The 20,752-nt window shown below is 44.5% G+C and overlaps 1 protein-coding gene and 2 long non-coding RNA genes across 24 annotated transcripts in view; 1 reads left to right on the forward strand and 2 right to left on the reverse strand.

Annotated features, from left to right (window-relative positions):
- The window catches only part of LOC116951355 (myelin transcription factor 1-like), a 291,238-nt gene that overhangs the window by 23,774 nt on the left and 246,712 nt on the right, over window positions 1-20,752 (forward strand). For all 21 annotated transcript variants that reach the window (XM_032970065.2, XM_032970058.2, XM_032969992.2 and 18 more), the window contains exon 2: window positions 2,264-2,355. The gene's annotated coding sequence lies outside the window, so the exon portion shown is untranslated. The remainder of the gene's footprint in view (window positions 1-2,263; window positions 2,356-20,752) is intronic.
- The window catches only part of LOC142930199 (uncharacterized), a 59,336-nt gene that overhangs the window by 18,878 nt on the left and 19,706 nt on the right, over window positions 1-20,752 (reverse strand). The window lies entirely within an intron of this gene.
- LOC142930203 (uncharacterized) lies at window positions 10,035-14,067 on the reverse strand. 2 transcript variants are annotated; one of them, XR_012946261.1, is made up of 4 exons: window positions 13,982-14,067; window positions 12,973-13,111; window positions 12,083-12,168; window positions 10,035-10,677 (listed from the first exon to the last, which is right to left on the reverse strand). It is a non-coding gene; the product is annotated as an uncharacterized LOC142930203 (long non-coding RNA). The 2 variants fall into 2 exon arrangements; XR_012946260.1 differs by lacking the exon at window positions 10,035-10,677 and having other exon boundaries at window positions 11,944-12,168.

Below are 20,752 nucleotides of genomic sequence, written 5' to 3' on the forward strand. Positions count from 1 at the left end.
GGGAGAGGGTGATGCTGCCTCTATCCCCAGTGCATCCTGGGGAGAATGCAGGATATAGGAGCAGGACTCGAATCAACACGCCACCACAGTGACGGTGACAACACCGTGGCACTCGTACCAGGCTGTGTACACGGCAAGGCCACAAGGGAGTGTTGGTTGGGTTGCCATTGTTCACAGCATGGTTCTTTACAGGAGAGATTAGAATATTAAATTAGCCTCCTACCATGGCTCTGCCCGACCACCGATACGTAGCTTCAGTTTCGAACGTTATACTCTACCGTGCGGCAGACTCTCCGTCATTAAGCTAATTTCCGGTGAGAGCCAACCGATAGAAAAGTCAATGACACTGAGGGCGCAGCAGCACGGAATACTAACGAAACTGGGTCGGCGTGAAATACCGGCCCCTACGACGCAGCGGTACAAGGCACTGGTTTTGAGGCTGCTGCAGCGGCGCCAAATGTCAGTTCTCAGAACACAACAAACGCGGCACGCCGTTGCAGAGGCCACAGAGAGCCCCCGGTAGCCAGAGGCTCGCAACGCATTGGGACACGGTGCAAAAGGTCGGTGGGCCCGAGCGCCCGGAAGAGAATCAAAACGTCAGCAGGAAACTGCCCGAGCAGAGCCAGCGAGCCCACGTGAGCTGCCTCGGACGTCAGGGCCCTTGATCAACTGCATGCCTCCAAGGGAGCACACTTTGCACCTCCCATTAGCGCGGTTGGCTACGTACGGTGCGAAAGAAGTTCAACACGCATGCAGGCGAAGGCCTTGCCGAGGGCTGGGGCCTTGCCGGGGGCTCAGATACACACACAGAGCAGGGCCCAGGATGATAAGTGTCTCTCGAGGAACACATCCAGAGGGCTTCCTATCAAACTCCCCAAGAGGACACACCTGTGAGCAGGAGAGCTCCGTGACATGAACATTCATGAACTTAATAAGAGTTTGGAAACATGTGTCAATAAGGGAGCTTGTGCTCACAAGAAGCGGATGATGAAGGAAACGAAATATAGGGTAAGGATAAAGGCAGAGCTTACCGCTCCCCTTTGGATTCACGTTCCTCTATGAGGAAGGAAAGTAGTTGGCATCAACTGAGCCGGAAGATGACCCAAGAAAGTATCTTCTTTGGTTCTTTCGGTAAAGTCACGTAGAATGAGAATAAAATGATAAATTGATAAAATAAAATAACACAATAATATTCTCACGACGTTTCGGCCACAACACAAGCGGCCTTCATCAGGTGAAGGGGACGAGACTGTCTGGAGGACAGCGTTGGAGTGAGAAAGCCACGCTGAGATCACGACCTTTAAGCTTAGAGTCGCGGCAAGCTTAAAGGTCGTGATCTCAGCGTGGCTTTCTCACTCCAGCGCTGTCCTCCAGACAGTCTCGTCCCCTTCACCTGATGAAGGCCGCTTGTGTTGTGGCCGAAACGTCGTGAGAATATTATTGTGTTATTTTATTTTATCAATGTATTATTTTATTCTCATTCTACGTGACTTTACCGAAAGAACCAAAGAAGATGAATCCTTGCAGTCACGAAAGCTTTAAATCGAAACCCAAGAAAGTAGTTCCCCAAGGCGGGAATGAAAACATTTAAACCACGTCTCTTTTTTTCTCGAGGGTGAAACTGTCCAAGGACAGAGGCAAAAGATTAAAGTTCTTCACAAAGCAGAATAAGCATTCTTCCTTTAACAGGATAAATATTGTGCAATCGTTGTTTGATGATGAAGAAATTCTGCCTTGGATAATGTTGTGTGGATTTTGGAGGTTTTGCTAAGTCAGTAAAAGGCGGTTTGTACGTATGTGACGCACGTGGTTCTGAAGCGTTGTTTCTGATCGTTCAGCTGCTTTCTACTGCACTGTTGCTTGCACCTGTACTGGTTACTTGCTGTTCATGCCAGAAAGCCCTTACACGAAATGAAAGCATTTCCTCATCCAGATATCACGTGCCAGAGGAAGTCCAACACGTCTGCCATGCATTGCATCACACGGTGTCATAAAATAACCTCACAGGAAAATACACCCCACGTGACTTTTGTCTGTAAATCTGGTTTATTTTATATATATTCTTCATGTTATGTTTTCAACCACAGAATTGACAAACATCATGCGAACAGGTGGGCGTTAAAAAAATCGGGAAGCACGGAGATCGTATTTGTTCAGTGGCGTTGTGAACGTCATAACTGTTTGGCGTTGTGAACGTCATAACTGTTTGGTGTTGCTCCGTCACGCGTGATGTGCGCCTTTGTTTTGTTCTTATTGTCCGCAGCATGGGGATGTGCTGAGCTGCATCGTACGCAGATCCCGCTCATGACCCGGCATGGACGTCACTGCAGCGAGCAAGGGGACTCCGTGCTAGGGGTAAGCAAGACCCACACATGGAGCGGCACCACCATACTCTTCTGCTATAAACATTTTTTGTTAAATTTTACCAGGTAAGGCCCACTGAGCTATAATAGCTCTTTTTTTCAGAAGCAACCTGGCCATCACAAATGATAGCTCAACGAAGTGGCTTATCACGTGGAGATTTATAGCAGCCAAATACTCTAAACGCGCCGATTCTAAATGTGGAGGGAAAAACCGGGAGGACCCGGAGAAAAATCCACTAGGGCAAACGCGGCAACGCCGACGGCCGACGGTTCCGCAGCCGCGTTTTCTCCCCAATTGTGGTTTTCCGGGCCTGCCCGTCCGCTGAGAATTTCTACTCTCAAAGCTTTTGCCACACACACTACTGCGGGCAACTCGTGAAGACGTCAACAGTAGTTCGTGGGGAAAGCTTGAGCAAAGAAACGCTCAAAAACGGAGCTTAAGCCAGAAAACCACCCGGGGGGGTAGGGGTTGGTCGGTGGGTGGGGGGATGGTGGGGGGGGGTTGGTGGGGGGATGGAACACTCTCTAATCTGTTGAAATCTTCCTCCACAAAGCTCATTATGGAGATGAGGTGATATACTTCCCAAAGCGCATTGTGTGTGAGTCTCATGCTTTTTTATTTTATTGCACGGTGCGTGTAGTATAAATTCATAAAAAAAAAGTTATGACAGCCATTTATTTACCTAAACATTTTGACTCAGAAGCTTTGAAAACACCCGACCGTAAAAGTTTGTGATTCTCTTTCATCAGGAACGTGTTTAAAATGCTGGAAATTTAAGAACGGCTAATTCTCCACAATGCAACTCGGTCCTGAACATGAGGCACTACACAGGCTTGGTTTTTTACAGAGTCATATAAAGCCCCCCCGTATTACGGTTGATGCCAAACAAGGAGATCTATTTTCAAAAAGCAAAAAATATATTCTCATTCACCACCAAAAAAAAACACACGTGTAAAATTTCACGGATAAACATGCAAAGGTCTCTCAAATTACCTTTTTTGGATCACCCCCCTTTAAATTACCTTTTGTATTGGCCATATTTAATCGCTATTTATTTTTATTTAATCCCGACGACGACGAGGCAAGATTTAAAGGTTTACCCGAGGAGCGGAAGAACGGAGAATGTGAGCTCTTGCAATAAAGAGTCAAACTGCAGTGGAGAAAAGTTAGAATCGATTTTGGTTTCAACAACACTCCTTGCATACATTTCGCATTCATCGTTGAAATGTATGAAATTACTTGATGAGTCAATAAGTGTATGACATCACCTGGCGTTTGACCTAAAATCTTGATTCCGATTTCAAAAGTCTTCACTTTGAACCAATGAACGCGTGCAGCTCCAAAACAAAAGTTATTGTCGGTGAATGTTGAAATGATTGCACGTGTCTGTGGATATGCTTGCATTTGATATTAATACAAATTGAGTCTTAACAAGGCTTTGTTTATGCCGAATTCTATCAAGGAAAATTATATTTCCTTTCAATTTTGATTTAAAGCTTTCGTGACTGCAGGGATTCATATTCTTGGTTCTTTCGCTAAAGTCACGTAGAAGGGAAACAATAAAATAATAAAAATATAAAACAATAAAATTCTTACGACGTTTCGACTGCAACACAAGCAATCATCATCAGGTGTGAAAACCACAACAAGAAAATTTGAGAAAAGTGGCGGTTTTTTTAACGTTAGCATCACGGAGAGAGATTTGACAGTTTGTTCAGATGGACGAGTCCATCTATGTTCGGCAAAGAGGAGGGGGGAGACAAAAATAATGGATGCGGTCTGAAAGCCACCTTAAGCGTGATCAATCAATTAAGACCCGAAATGGTTTATCAAATCCTTACAATGATTGCTAGGCCAGAATCCATCTTCTCGGTTGAAATTGTCTCTGTGTTTGTATATGTGGATAGCCTCATGAACGAATCTCTCACGGTAGCCAGATGGCTTGCAAAGAACCTCTGTCTTGGAGAAGTCAATGTCATGTGAACCTACTGAATTATAACAGTGATCTGTCTTTGGAACCAATCGCCACTGCAATCACTCGAGAGAAACTGCACGGTTGTGTTTTAATGACCAATGGGATCAATCGTTTGTAGTGATAAGGCCTCGTAAGGTCTCGGAGAAGGCAATCCTTTGGATTCAGCAGCCACAGTAGGGCAAGGCGATCAGCGCGACACGCCAGTCTTGAAATCTGCTTCGAAGCCACCGAATGTCTTTCTCTGTACGTGACAACCACGTGGTAAACATTCGCGACAAAGCGCACAACGTCACGAGTGCGTGTGACGTCATCGCACACTCTGTCCTTGGCATAACAGCAGGTGCGTACTTATGAATAGTAAAGAGATCACGAATGGAATTTCACGGTTAACCCGAATGTCTTGAGCAGTCCCCGCCTCGTCCTCAACCCACCCCCCCCCATCCCTATCGCACTTCACACAATTGATTGACATCGTACCAGCATGCAGCATTGATAAGTACTTTGCCCAGATATATAAATAGGCCTGTAAACTAAAATTACTTTTAGAAAACCAACATGCGTATGTCTACATTTGTCAATGTCCTGGTTCTGAGTAGCATCCAGCTGTTGTTTTCACTGCAAGATTCCAGTAGCGGAGTTAGGTGTGGAGTCTTTCATTGTACAGATACATTTGTTTATATGAGAATGTATAAAAATAAATATTCTTCCATTAATGTGTTATTGTACGACATAGTCACGTTGTATTTGCATTGATGGAGCGGCTGTAGTTTTACATTTTTATTGTATTGGCCTCGGCTATCACAATAACCACTGAGAACCTCGTTATCCGTACAAAAAACATAACCATGAAAATGAGATAAAAATTAATAAAGTAGCATTCTGATATATCCCCGAAAACCCCGAAGTACAAAATGTTAAAGCTCAGCCATAGGCAAAGAGATGAATATTCAAACTTTAGGAAATTACATTAATTACCTTCTAAGTGACCTTGAAAACAGCGTGGAATGTAAAAAAAATATTGTAGGTATAATATACTCAGCGATCACTAAACCCCGAGTTGACCCAAGTTGTGTTACTCTGTTTAATTTGAGGCTTTCGCATTTTGGCGACATTACACCGTATTTGTACCCGACGATAAAAGTACCATTTTAACCATCGAAAATGTAGTTCCCGATAACCTTAAAAAAGCGGGTGTTTAAGTATAAAGACACGGCAAATTCTTTAAAAACATAATTGGATCCAGCTGTCAGAAAAAAAAAACTCTCAGAACAAAATCGTGCGCTTCTGTATTAAAGTTTAGTAGTTGGCCATGTTGGGGACGTCACACATTATGCTCAAGATGAGGCCAAAATCTGCAGGTTGTATTTTTTTCCCAACCAAGGAGTCCCATGCTCCTCCACGTAGGAAGATTAGGAGATTAGCGGCTATTTTCATGTTAAGAAAATGGTTCAAATTGGCAATAGCCACTCAAACGCTTAGCTAAATCCATCTTTATGCCGTGTGGAAAGTATGTGCGTGCAAGCTTACATTGTTCGCATGTTGAGCACTGTAAGCTTGCGCGGTGGTCTCATGGGAACCAAAATGACCATAGAAACATGTGGTTGGCTTCGTAGAGTGTGAAAGAAGTTCAACATACATGCATACAAGGTTACAGGACAAATGAGATTGGCTGGTTGGCTCTATTCTAGATTTGAAGCTTTCGTGACTGCAAAGTAAAGTCACGTAGGTAAAAAATAAAATAACAAAAAAATTATCACGACGTTTCGGCCACAACACAAGTGGCCTTCATCAGGTGAAGGGACCAGACTGTCCAGAGGACAGCGTTGGCGTGAAGACAGCCAAGCCCAGGTCGTGTCCTTTAAGCTGTGTGGGAAGAAAACAAAAAATGCCTTGACAAAGGAATTAGTATAAAATGATGTACTGGACCGGCACGGTGGGGGGGGGGGGGGGGGAGTTTACATAATGTTGGTGTGAAGGGAAATAAGCTGCTGTGAAAGTTTGGGATACCACTACTTGAATAAATATACTGTACCATTGAAAATTAGTTTAATGTTTGGTTTGATTTAGAACATCTTTCCAATGATTTCTTAATTTGAAACCATCCTCGGTTGAAATTGTGTCTGTGTTTGTAAATCTGAATTGCCTCGTGGACAAATCTCTGATAAAAACCCGTGGGTTTGCAGAGAACCTTGGTATCAGAGAAAACTATATCGTGATAACCCACAGCGTTGTAGCAGTGATCAGCTACGGCAGAATAATTCGTTCTGCCGTGTTTCAAATCTGATTTGTGCTCGCGAATTCGGTCAGAGACATGTCGTTTGTCTCCCCGATGTAGCAGTCACCACAGGTGCAGCTCAATTTGTAAACCCCAGGGTACTGTAAGTCAGGAACGACATCCTTCACGGATGGGATCAGGTCACGGATTTTGTGTACTGTATTGGTACAACATGGACTAGACCCCGATACACCTGCGCTGATTAGACACTGCCTCACCAATACCTACTTTACTTGGAATGGCACCTTCTACAAACAAAATGAGGGTACCCCCATGAGTTATCCCTTATCACCAGTGATAACCAATGTTTTCATGGAGAAATTTTAATCAGACGCCATCCAGACTTCCACCCTCAGACCTTCCCTGTGGAAGAGATATGTGGATGATACTTTCGTCATTTGGCCACATGGCCTCCCAGCTTTGAACCTTTTCCTACACCACATCAATTCTAGACATCCCGCCATCAAATTCACCATGGAAGTGGAGAAAGATGGCAAGCTACCATTCTTGGATGTTCTGTTTGAGAGGAGACCTGATGGCTCACTGGGGCATTCTGTCTACAGGAAACCCACCCACACAGATTCCTACTTGAAACCTGATTCCCACCACCACCCAGCTCAAAATAATTATCTCATCAAAACGTTATTCCACCGGGCACATTGCATTTCGGACCAACACCACCTGACCAGTGAATTAAAACATGTACACCTGGCCCTCAAGAGAAACGGATACTCTGACCGTACCATCCGTCAAGCTGTTTCTCCCTCCATACAGAAACAACCACTTGATACTCCGGTCAAAACCATCACACTACCATATATAGCAGGCGTTACTAAAAATATCTCCAAAATTCTAAACACAAGATCCTGGTCCGGTTCAATACAGTACACAAAATCCGTGACCTGATCCCATCCGTGAAGGATGTCGTTCCTGACTTACAGTACCCTGGGGTTTACAAATTGAGCTGCACCTGTGGTGACTGCTACATCGGGGAGACGAAACGACATGTCTCTGACCGAATTCGCGAGCACAAATCAGATTTGAAACACGGCAGAACGAATTCTTCTGCCGTAGCTGATCACTGTTACAACGCTGTGGGTGATCACGATATAGTTTTCTCTGATACCAAGGTTCTCTGCAAACCCACGGGTTTTTATCAGAGATTTGTCCACGAGGCAATTCAGATTTACAAACACAGACACAATTTCAACCGAGAGGATGGTTTCCAATTAAGCAATCATTGGAAAGATGTTCTAAATCAAACCAAACATTAAACTAATTTTCAATGGTACAGTATATTTATTCAAGTAGTGGTATCCCAAACTTTCACAGCAGCTTATTTCCCTTCACACAACATGTAAACTCCCCCCCCCCCACCGTGCCGGTCCAGTACATCATTTTATGCTAATTCCTTTGTCAAGGCGTTTTTTGTTTTCTTCCCACACAGCTTAAAGGACGCGACCTGGGCTTGGCTGTCTTCACTCCAACGCTGTCCTCTGGACAGTCCGGTCCCTTCACCTGATGAAGGCCACTTGTGTTGTGGCCGAAACGTCGTGATAATTATTTTGTTATTTTATTTTTTACCTACGTGACTTTACCGAATAGAACCAAAGAGTATGGTTGGCTCTAGATGAATAGGGAATAGAACGCATGTGAATTAAGATCAAGGGCACATCAATGCCGCTGCCATTAAAGCTGTCCACAGCTCTGAATTCATGGAGTCATGGTTGCTGTTTGCAACACCCGTTGTCGCACATTTTAAGTCGATCCTAATATTCACTTTATTATTCATTAATTACTTTGCTTCCAATATAAATGTGTTTTCCACCTTGGGAAGGGACTTTTATTCGTCGATGGTCAATTCCATTCAAAGATAATTTAAAATACAATGGAAGCATGTTGGACAAGGAGATTTCTCGTGCATTGCTTCTCTGAAGTGCAATGCACTTGGTCCACTGATGCCAGATTCTCAAAGCATACATTCAGAGCACTGACTTCACTAGCGTTAGAAAACTTTTTCTTCAAAAGTGTCTCTTTAACAGCTGAAAGATGTGGAAGCCTCTGGGAAGCCACGGGTGGTGAGTATGTGGAGGGGTGATTGACCAATTCGAATCTGGCTTTACAATCGGCAGCTGTGCCAATTCAGGACTCGTGAACGTGGGGATGATTCCCCGAATGAAACGGTGCACTACATCGCAATTTTCCTCTACATTGTACTTTGGCGTCATTGAATAGTGTTGTGATTAGGCCTACATACATCCTCCATAGTCCAAAATCACTGACTCCATCTGCATCCCAGCCTAAAATAGAAGTTTAATTATTTGTTGTTGAGGTTCCACTGAACTCTGGTTTTCAGATAAATATTCTGGACCCACGTTTCACCCATTGTTTCAATTTTGTTGATAAAAACTGACTGGATTTTGTTTGTACTGGTCCGCGAGTCCATCACTATGCCCGACTTCTGCTTCACTTCTTGTCACCTATATGAACATTCTCGGTTACCGCCTTGCATATACTCGGTTTTATCTTCAAGTTGTTCGTAAATGTATCTTGTGTGGTACCATAGTGAAGGCCAAGGGTATCATAAATCGGTATTATGGGCAGATTATGGTCTTACATGTTGAGATCGTGGTGCTGTGTTGATCCTTCTTGAATTGTGGAGGTTTCCGGAGTTGTACTCAATGGCAAAAATGCTGTATAATATTTCGATTCCTCGAAATTCTGGTGGCCACAGTAATAAAACTGTTCCCGATCTGGCAGCCAATCAGCAGCTGGGGGAGTGCCTAGGGAACTAATTCCGTGCGTCCTGACATCATCACGCGAGCCCCGCCGACGGGCTGGGCTGACCAATAGGGCTGCCTTTCATGAGACACGCATGCACGTACAAACAGGTGCAAAAGCAAAGCGCAAATGGATTTCTGCACAAACAACAATTATACTGGTTGATGTTGATAACAAAGTGTTGTTTCTGTTACCTATGACAAAAATGAGGACAACGATGTTTCTGTTGCTGATGATGAAGCTGATGATGCACACATGTACACACAACAAGTCGCCATTCACTACAAAGTGGTGGTGACGTCACCGCAGTGGTTGTGCACAACAACGCACACAAAGATCGCCTGCATTGTTAGCAAACACCGATCAAGTTTGACTCGGAACTGATGTGTGCGAAAGGTGGTATTGTCAGGTCACACCTGCCCGCCTTTATCTCCCAAGTGGTGATATTTACGCTGCACAAAGTACTCCTTTTAAGGCTGAGTCGACATAGGGGAGGCCCATGACAGGTTCTTATATACTCACTTGCGACTGATGTGCATGGCTGGGAATTATACCCAGGTCACCGGGTTCACAGCTCAGCGCACAATTCACTTACTATGTTCCCCACTTATTCACACACACACGCCCATACATAAAAAAGACAAAGATCCCCCGTGTAGCCTGAACAGACTGTAGGGGCAAGTGCTGTTAGCGAGCGCCTATGAAGGCCGGCACATCACACGAGGGGGTGGGTGGCCAACACCACGCCCGGCCGCCTTTGTCTCCCCAGGGGCGATGTTTACACAGCGCACCCGGTACTCACTTGAGGCTGAGTCGACCTAGGGGAGGCCCAGGACGAGTACAGATAATCGTCACTGGTGTTGGCCAGGAGCGGTAAACGAACTCAGGTCGCTGGGTTCGTAGTGCAGCGTAGCGCAAACCGCTACACTACCGCTCCCCTACACACGCGGTCACATCCACACACATACCTGTACACAGCCACACACTAACATACGCAGACATAAGCGCGCACGTACACATACGTTCATAGAGCTTTTATAAAGACCAAGTACTGTCAAGTGTGAAGTGGTGGCGTAATGGTTAGCACACAGCAGTACTTACCAATCTAGCAAACTGAATTCCCATTCCCGGCTAGTCCAAACCTCTCCTGTATCACCTGCACGTCACTCCCACCTGGTACGAGCACCTGGTGCAGTGGGTAAACATCAGAACAGATGCACACGCCTGTTACCCGGCGTTTTGGGAGGCGAGGGTTGGTGGACCATCGAGGAGGCTTGTGATTCTGAAATTACATTCACATGCAGCACTCGTCTTCATTAATATATTAAACACCTGACATTCTTACACTATCGCCATCTGGATGTCGTGTATTATATTGACGGTAGTTCACTTTCCCATCGGAATATTACATTTGCATGTTTAAGCAATCTGCCCATAAATAGACGAAATAATACATTCGGAGAAGCCCACATTTCGGTGACCCTTTTTTAAACCGTTGACAATGCAAAACAAATGTTCAAATGTATTCACGACTGAACTACTAAAGTATTTATCTTCTTGGTTCTTTCAGTAAAGTGACGTATAAGGGAAACAATCAAGTAATAAAAATGTAAAACAATAAAATTATCACGACGTTTCGACTGCAACACAAGCAATCATCATCAGGTGTGAAAAGCAATCATCATCAGGTGTGGTTTTCACACCTGATGATGATTGCTTGTGTTGCAGTCGAAACCTCGTGAGAATTTTATTGTTTTATATTTTTATTATTTTATTGTTTCCCTTCTACGTGACTTTACCGAAAGAACCAAGAATATGAATCCCTGCAGTCACGAAAGCTTTAAATCAAAAAGTATTTATCGTTAATATTGTGCGCCTCGCTCTTTCTCTGTTATCAATATTTTTTTATTCATTAAAAAAACCACCTTCGGTAATTGTGGTGATGGAGTAATTTTATAAAGGCTATATTGTAATCCTGTGAGGTGGGTAGGCCTGAACATAAATACATTATGAAGCCTCTCTGGAATACAGAATTAATCTTTTGTATCGAGTGGTTGTCCATTCCACGGAGTATCTCGCCCATCTTCTAAGACTCAAAAGTAATGCACAAAAATCGGTTGTTTTAAAGTTTTATCCATGTGTTTAAAGTGTCTGCATTATGCGACTTCTGAATCCGAGGGTTAATTTCATCACCATGAGTTATTAACTGCAGCGTTGAACAGAAGTCGCCATCAACATCATCGATCTTGTGCATCGGGCCTGACTAGTGAATGATATGTTTTCATTTGCTAACGTGTTGCTGTAAGTATTCTCAGTTAACAATTAGAACTTCAGTTGAACTCTGTATATTGCACCCTTAATTAGAGACACCACTCACTCTTGCAAACAATCTCCAAGAATTACATTTATCGTTTCCTGTGTCCATGATTCTCCGAGCAATTAAAGTTCTCACATTAAGGGGGCACTGCCGTGAATGTGTACCGACCCATCTATTCAAGGTGTAAAAACGTGCAACCGTTACGTTTTTTTGGCTTTGTTAATGGCATTTTTGTTCCTTGGTGAGAAAAAAAAAACAACAACAGAGCTTGCATGTACACCGTGCACTGAGAAAAACAGCCTCATCACCTTTGGACCAGAGTAACCATTAAAGAGGTCACAGTTTAGTGCTTGAGAATTGCAACCCTGACCTGAGAGAGTAAGCGATGAGCGTAGAATGCCACAGGCCCCGCGTAAGATATTGCGAGTTTGCATGCTGCGTTGTAGTACAGTGGTTCTACAAAGTGCCACATATACATTTCAAACAACAACAAAATGTTTACTTTCAAATAACAATTAGTAACTACAGCACTCCCCTTATCCGCAACCCTATGACACGCGACCGTTGTTATCCATGGGAGCTGCAGAGTTCACGGAAACTCTTATTTACCATGGCCCTACGCTTCCCATTATCCGCGATTATCCGTGGGGTTTCCCATCCTGCTTTGCGGGACAGCTTCCTGTCATCCACAATTGTATTTGGATATGAGGAGTGGCTCATTAAATCTAGAACTTTTCCTGGAGGCAAGTGTAATAAAATCATAACCATGCCGAAAAATAGGATCTCTGATCATGATCCCCCACTTCACCCTAGATAAGAGGGATTCTCCTGGACTCTCTATAGTATATACAGTATTGTGAGTGACGTGTGCCAGAATGCACCGCTCATTCATTGCTGAATTCATTCACACGTCCCCTTTACATGAAACATGACGTGCAGCAGCGTTCTTCGCTCATTTTTAGAGGGGAGCCACTTTCGCCGATAAGACACCATCAGTGTGAGGGCCGCTACACATTTTAAACCATTGTTGGGTTTGACAGCAGCAGCACGATGGGGACGTGTTAACATTTGCGTATTGTCTGGGGCCACACGTCAGGGGCCGCACTCAAGGCCATCATTAGGGGCCGGCCAGTGGCCTGCGGGCCTTGCATAGGAAGAACACTGACACATATAGACTACAAAGACAAAGATCCCCCATATACCGTTTAACAGACTTGGGCAAGCATTGTCAGCGAACGCCTATTAACGCGGGCACAGCACCTGGCGAGAGGTGGGTGGGGCGGTGGGTGGCGAGCACAATGCCTTTGTCTCCCCAGCGTTGATGTTGAAACACTGCACCGTGCGCTCATTCAAGACAGTCGACCTCGGGGGCGGCTCAGTACCGGTCAGTGATGTTGGCCTTGAGAAGGAATCGAATGCATGTGGCCGGATTAATAAGTGCAGTGTAGAAACTACCAAATAACTGCTCGACAGATACAACAAATAATCATAATCCACACATAACTGGTGAATAATCACTGAACGTGAAATAAACTATTTGGCTGTCCATCTATCAGTCCCGTACCGTTGCTTAACTGGAGAAAGTGGTGATGCCCAAGAGATTATTTAAAAAAAAAGATATCCGTGGTCGGCTAAGTTAATTTATATTATTGGTTCTTTCGGTAAAGTCACGTAGAAGGGAAACAATAAAATAATAAAAATAGTATTATTTTATTATCTTTCGGTGAAGTCACGTAGAAGGGAAACAATAAATAAAATAAAATATATTTTTATTTTGTTTCCCTTCTACGTGACTTTACCGAAAGAACCAAGAATATGAATCCCTGCTGGCACGAAAGCTTTAAATCAAAATTGAAGTTAATTTAATTAAGCTTTACAACACATAACCTAACGGAGTCATGAACTGTTCAATGAGAGGAACTAAACAGCGTTTGAAGGCGAGTGCTGATATAGCAGCAGCTTTGAGATTGGCAAAACCAATTTACAGGCAGCAGTTGTGGTGGTGTCACGCTTTAAGGTGGGCCACACTTCTTGTATTTACACTATACAAAAATATACATAATTTAAAGCTGCTTGGAATAGGGAACAGTTGCTTACAGAACTGAAAGGTAATTATCATACCACTAGATTTATCATTATAATTATTATTACTCCGCTTGTTTACTCGGGAAAGCCTTCGCCGAGTCTCAATACTTTTTTTCAGGAGGGTACTGCTACGTTTTCTCAGTAGGGGGCGATGTTGCCGCTGTGAGTAATCCCAATTGAGTACCTTGCAGGTGATTTTGCAGCCTCGTGATGTTTGGCGAGTAGTCACAGGTTACGCCATGGGTGGTTTTTTTTTATCAGCTTCTGTTACATAATGGGGGATAGAAAGGAGTGCGCACTCCCTACGTCCGTTGAGCATTCGAAGTAAATTTAATTATTACGCTAGCATCGAACCCTGTGTGGGCATCTATTATTACAATAAAAAAAACGAAGGCATGCAGAATGCATGTCAGTGAGATAATATGCATGAGAGATAGAATCAAATGGAATCTGTGGTAAAATCACGATCCCCAACTGACAATTGAATCGTGCAAGGGAGTGAACTGTTGTGAGCCGATGGAGTTTTAACAACTTCTAACAAAAGTACAATGGCGACCTCATTGCTCCCCCCCCCCATCGCGTTTGAGAGATGCAACGATTTGCTCCCCTCGCGATTCCACGAGTAGCCGTCACTCACGGCCATCCATTAGTTCGTTAACGCCGTGGTGAATATAAGAGCCTCGGGTGAAAGGAAGACGTCACCCAAATCCATTGCATAAAAGATACCAACAGAATCAAGTCGGCTCTTGCACCGGAGGTTTTATGCGTCTATCATGAGCTTAAAGGATCGATATTTTCCGATGGATTGATGCGTCGTCATGCCAAGAGTTGTTTGTTATTATCCCACTTCCCAGCGTCTCTTGTTCTGCCAATCTACAAATTACTTCGTCCCCCAAGTCTCTCCCAACTCGTCTCACTCCCCCCACACATTTCGCAATTTTGTAACGCAATAATCTCCACAGTTCACCAATTAGGGTGGCGATACTTTAAGCTTTCTTAGCTGTGATCAAAGCGTTCCTCGAATTAAACATTTTGTAACTTGTTTGTGTTTTATTTGATTACCATAAGCACTCAAACAAACCCTAACCCTTTTAAACATTAAAAAAACCCCAGAACATCTCTACAGTCCGAAAGCACTGCGATTTCCTTTGCGAGACACGGTGGATAATGATGTAAGCGATCCGAAAGTGACTACCTGCATATCATATCACATCTACCCACACGCCAATGTTTTCCTGGCCTGCATTGAGGACGCAGCTTTCGTACATTTCTCGACGATCGCAATGAAAATACCCCGTCGGGCTTGTGGCCAAAAATAAAATAAAGTACGGTGCCGGACGACCCCCACCACCGGCACAGAATTTAAAGCTTGCTCTTTTCGACCGAAAAGCAATTCGTTTGTATTGCAGAATTTGCTGGTGTCCACGACAATGTGGCTGAGCAATTTCACGTCTCCGACTGCCAGCGCGGCGGTTACCTGCGAATTTGCCTTACCTCCATCCACGCAACATTTCGGATTAGCGCAGATAATTGAAGGAATTTGCCATTCAACTTCTCATTGCTGCAAATAAATTTCGGGTAATTGGAGTAACGATGTACCTTCCTGCGGTGCATGCTGGGAAAAAAGGGCAGGTCAGTGTCCATGGATAATTGGATTAATTTGACTCCAGATTGATGCATAATTGGAAGTCTGTGAAAGTGCAGTGGGGATCTTTGACTCGTATCTCTCAGTGTGTCTGTCTGTTATCTCTGCACGTATATCTGTAAAACAGGGACATAGAGACACATGGAGATGCAGAGAGATAAGACACCCACATGCACCAGGAAGCACACACACAGACCCACCGACAAGCACACAGACACGCACCTCAATCAGTCCGTTCGGACAGAGGTTGCGTTTTTTGTTCACTGCAGAAACTGCTAACTTCACACACAATTAACAAGTCGAGACGTGTGTAGATGACGCAGTGACCCATACAGACGTGTACATACATACATGCACACGTACAAGCACACTCATACACAATCATATATACAAATATACCTCTCGCAAAAAGTACACCGTCGGGGCGTGGATAATAGGCGTCACAGGTAGTAGGGGAACAGATAAGAGGAGTTCTCTTGTATTCACACAACCAAGCATGTATGCACAATTACATACATTCTGGAGTAATAAGAATAATTTATAAAGCACCCTTAAGCAATCGTTCTCAGCGTGCTATATCACGGACGATTTTAGTAAGCAGTGCACATTTAAACACCCAGTATTTAAGATAAAATCCCATAGCTGTTCACCGTACAGTGTGAGCGGTGTTTTGCAAATAGACTAATTAATTGTAATGATTGTAATTATGTTTAGAATGGGGTGGGAGCAGTGGTTTGTGCACTTCGCTGTGAACTCAGGAACCCGAATTTGATTCCCGATCGCGACCATCGTCAGTGGCGAGTTGACACCTGAACGTAGTTGCTGGCTTGAACCCCTTTCACCAACCTGCACTGACCAGAGTGGCAAGATACGATGAACGTATCCCGCTGAATGACCAAGGGCTGCATTTCTAACCAGAGTTCTAGCCATAGCCTGTTCAGTTGTTGCGTTTGAATGTCCAATGTGTGTTTTTTCTTTTGTTTATATCTCTCTCTCAAGTCCCCTTTTGTTCGCCCACAGTGAGCGAGGGGGCCATGCGGCTGGGTGGGATGCGCCCAGCCCACAGGTGAACCTGCGTGGCCCTCACTCGCCGTGGGCTGGTTGTGCATCCCACCCCAGTACTGGCCGACTTACAGGGCCCACCGCCATCACCACACCACCAACCCCCAGCCCGGAGCTGCACTGTTAAATCCATCACTGCCATGGCGGTGGGCAGGGAAGGCCAGTGCACAGACGCACATGAGAAGCAACTAAAACACTGCTCGTCAAACTACTTCGAGAGGAGATATAAATTGAACATATTGATTGAAATGTGTAACAACGTGAATGTGAACGAAATGACTCCTCAAAATTTGATATACTTTGTTTTTGGTCCTAAACAACAGACTTATTATTTTTAAAAGACGACGAATCCACTGGGCCAGGCATGAGTGCATGGCATGTCCTGCACCCAGACATCACTGTGTGCAGGACAGAGCACAAGCATTACCATGACTACTGTACTGTAACTCAACCGATGCCTTTGGTATTGCTCAGCAGGAGTATTCAATTTATCAATTGGTCTTTTGCCAGGCGAAAGGCCATTAAAACGACACTTCTCTTGCAGGGGAGGCAGGTAGAAACACGAGGGTTGCCTCTCAGAGAAAATTCTTTATAATTGGGATAAACATTTGTGCTTAAAAAGGTTGGGAACATGTCCCGTGTATGCTTTCCGATGAAACATCACCAAATTAAAAACGCAGTATAAATGAAATGGTTACCCACAAACGTAATGCCTTTTTTAAACTCTTAATAACTAAAGTCGTACGGCAGAGACAAAGCTGTGGCCTAGAACGCTCAGAGATCCCACGACTGCCCTTGTCGACCAGGGGGCCCCAACCCCCGGGCCACGGACCGGTACCGGTCCGTGGCCTGTTAGGAACCGGGCCGCACAGCAGCAGCAGCAGGAGGTGAGAGCGGTGAGTCCGCGCGTGGCCCGCTCCCATGATTTTATTATTCACCACTTCCATCCGCGCCTCTTCCCGCACTGCGCGCTCGTTTCAGTCACAGTGTTGGTAAGCCCACAAAGCTCTAACCCCCTAGTAGCCAAAATGAGTAAAAAAAAACAAAGGTCGCTGCAGAGCTTCTTTGAAAAGGGGGAAAGACCCAATGATAACCCCCACCTCCTCCCCCCGGTCCGTGAAAACATTGTCTTCCACGAAACCGGTCCCTGGTGCCAACAAGGTTGGGGACCGCTGTTGTAGACAACAGCAACAACAGCAGCAGTACTGGCGTTGAAAATGGCGGCGAACAGTGACACGCACATGGCGTGGCAGCGTGGTGCGATCGAATCGTAACAACTCCGCACGTGGTGCCGATTTGCTTTCACCCGCAGCAAAGATAGTTTACGTGCCATGCATCACTGTCATGTGCTGCTATGAGCAATATGAGACTGGGTAAAATGAATGGAGATCGGAAACTATTTGATTACGGTAGGAATCCCTTAATCCTGAATCTTTTACCGGTGACCATTTTCTTTTGGAACAAGGTGCAGCAGCTCATAGCTTGCAAAAAGGTTTCTGTTTGATGTTTTAACATCTTAAACACCTGTTTTATTGCCAGAAAGGGTAAAACCTATTCCTTATATTTTGATACTGGCAAGAAAGTTCCCACGTTGTAGCTGCTCACCCCGAGCTATAACTGCCCTGATAGTGGCATTGTCTTTGTGCTGTTCTTTTTGCGTTCTCTGGTCTGACACTGGTAGTGAGACTGGGCCCTAAAGAAGGCTGTCTCTGGTGTAGACCAATCAGTTTAAAAGACAATGCATACATTACCAGAGCATGTTTGTTTGCATGTTCACCACAAGTATCGTGTGGTTAATGCAGACTTCATTCCTTGCAAAAGGTTTTTGTTTAGTGTTTTAGATGGACTCGTCCATCTAAACAAACTGTCAAATCGCTATCCGTGGTGCTAACGTTTAAAAATAAATGAATAAATACAAACCGCCACTTCTTTCAAATGTTCTTGCCGTTGGTTTTCACACCTGATGATGACTGCTTGTGTTGCAGTCGAAACGTCGTGAGAATTTTATTGTTTAATATATATTTTATTATTTTATTGTTTCCCTTCAACGTGACTTGACCGAAAGAACCAAGAATATATATCTTAACACCTGTTTTTTTTTGCCAGAAAGTGTGAAACCTGTTCTTATAGCTCATAGTCTTTTGACAAACTACTGTTGTTGTTTGCTTTTCTGGTCGAGCAGAATGTTGTGAACAGCTGTTCACATCAACGGGCCGTCATCTCATTCTTCGACCAAATCTCTTACAACTTGATAGGGCTCTACATTTATTTTTGTAACATCCCCATTGTCAAAAAAAATATTGGTTTAGAAATGTTCAAAAATAAAACCCAACAGGGTCATAATAATCATCAGTCAATCTGCTGCTGGCTGATCACTCCCCGCCCCCCCCCCCCACCAAGGCATCACCATCTGTGATGATCCTGTAATCTGTAACAATCCACCACTAGGCACCTCCATCGTTCCATCTCCTCTGCGGTAAACGTCATCTCGGACGAGTTCCATACTTGTGCTGCCATTCCGTCATTATTCTTGGCCCTGGGCCATGACGACTTCCAGTGACGCGTCTTGCATAAGCCCTCTTACTTTTCCTAACAGGTTGAACGATGGTATTAACCTGCGTACGTTATTTAATCCATGATCCGATTTATTTCTCAATACAATTCGCAAGCAGCAACGTTAACAGAAGTCCCTAATTGCTGAGCGAAATTTCTGTGTTGTGACCTTGTTCTGCTCATGCTTATCCAGAGTCCGACTTTGCTGCCTTCTTTACCAAGTTCTTCTATCATATCCCGCACCTCGCTCCCATTGAACGTGATAATGACTTTGACATCGGCAATGCTGGGGTTACCGTCTTGCCATGAATAGGTAACACTGTTTCTACGAAACATTTAAAAAAATACCTTTTGTTTTTGTGAACGTTGCTGAAAGTGCGTCACCCCGTCGTTTTCTACGATGTACCTTGGTACTTTATTCACGTTATCGTAATGTGGCTTTTCTGGCTGTGTAAATGGATATTATTTCTAAATAGGGTTTTATTAAGGGCTCTGTTTGTGAGAGCTTGGATGACTTCATTGACATCTACCGAGTCAAACGCTTTCTTGTAGTCTACACAGTTTGGGCACAATGGTGATTTAAATGTATCGGTCTGTTACAAAATCTTATTCATATGTGGTCAGTGGTATAGAAACCTTTCCTAAACCCCGCATACTCGTGTGGTTTGTATCAACTTTTTATTCTGTTCCGCAACGATGTGCGTGAACGATCTGTACATGTGCGACAAGAGGCAAAGGGGTCTGTAGTTTAGTAGTGTTTGTTAATATATTTAATTCACCCTTTTTGAACCGAATGGTGGACACATTATCCTTCAAGCCTTTTCGTGCATTTCACTTCTCCCGCTAGCATTCTGGGAAGTATGGCCAGAAGGCCGTTTTCCTTCTGCCCGACCGACAAAGTCCCGCTACTTTAGACCCCAAGACAAAACGCAAATCCCAAGTGGCGCCAACGCAAAAAAGTGGGCGAATGAGCACCCCCTCCGGCAAGCGCCAGCAGCGCTGCCGTCACTTGGGAAGGTACACCGGGTTCCCCATTCCGTTTTCCTACTGCTGGCCGCCTTGCTACCTCATTTCCCACCTGGACCACGACCGGTAATGAGCCAGGGTTTACCGACTTGATTTTTTTTCACCCTGCCCAACTCCATTCTGTGGATTCTTCCCCTCCGCCACCTCCGGTGCACCCGGAGTATAACCAGGGCCCTATGCCTAGAACGAGACCATCAATCCACTTCTACATCCAGGCAAGTGGGTCAGTACCATTCAAAAACAGGGCACGAGGCCTTATTCCAAAGTTTCCATGGCGAAGAAGCAATCAGGGGTCTACAGAGCTGAGGAAGCTCATTACATTCCTCAGACTATCAACATTTAAGAGAGTCACTTGGCTCGATCTCACAAAAGCCCTTCAACCACATGGCAAGCTGACCTTGGTGGAGTTGCAGGATCTATATTCCCAATGCACCCATCCATCCACTCACACCATGATCAGTACCTACGCTTATCTTCCGGCGGCTCTTCCCTTCGGTTTTGGGTCGTCATCACGAGTATTCACCAAGGTCCTATCCTGATTGCCCTGACAGCAGTGATCAGAGAGCACATTATACATATAGATCCCTATCTAGGTGCTAACGCCTTTATCATCTAGGGGCCATCAATTTGACCGACCATTGTCTCATTTGCACTCTCGGACAAGAAATA

Source organism: Petromyzon marinus, chromosome 3, assembly GCF_048934315.1.
Source record: "Petromyzon marinus isolate PM22_M1 ecotype Great Lakes invasive population chromosome 3, UKy_Petmar_22M1.pri1.0, whole genome shotgun sequence".
Taxonomy (NCBI): domain Eukaryota; kingdom Metazoa; phylum Chordata; class Hyperoartia; order Petromyzontiformes; family Petromyzontidae; genus Petromyzon; species Petromyzon marinus.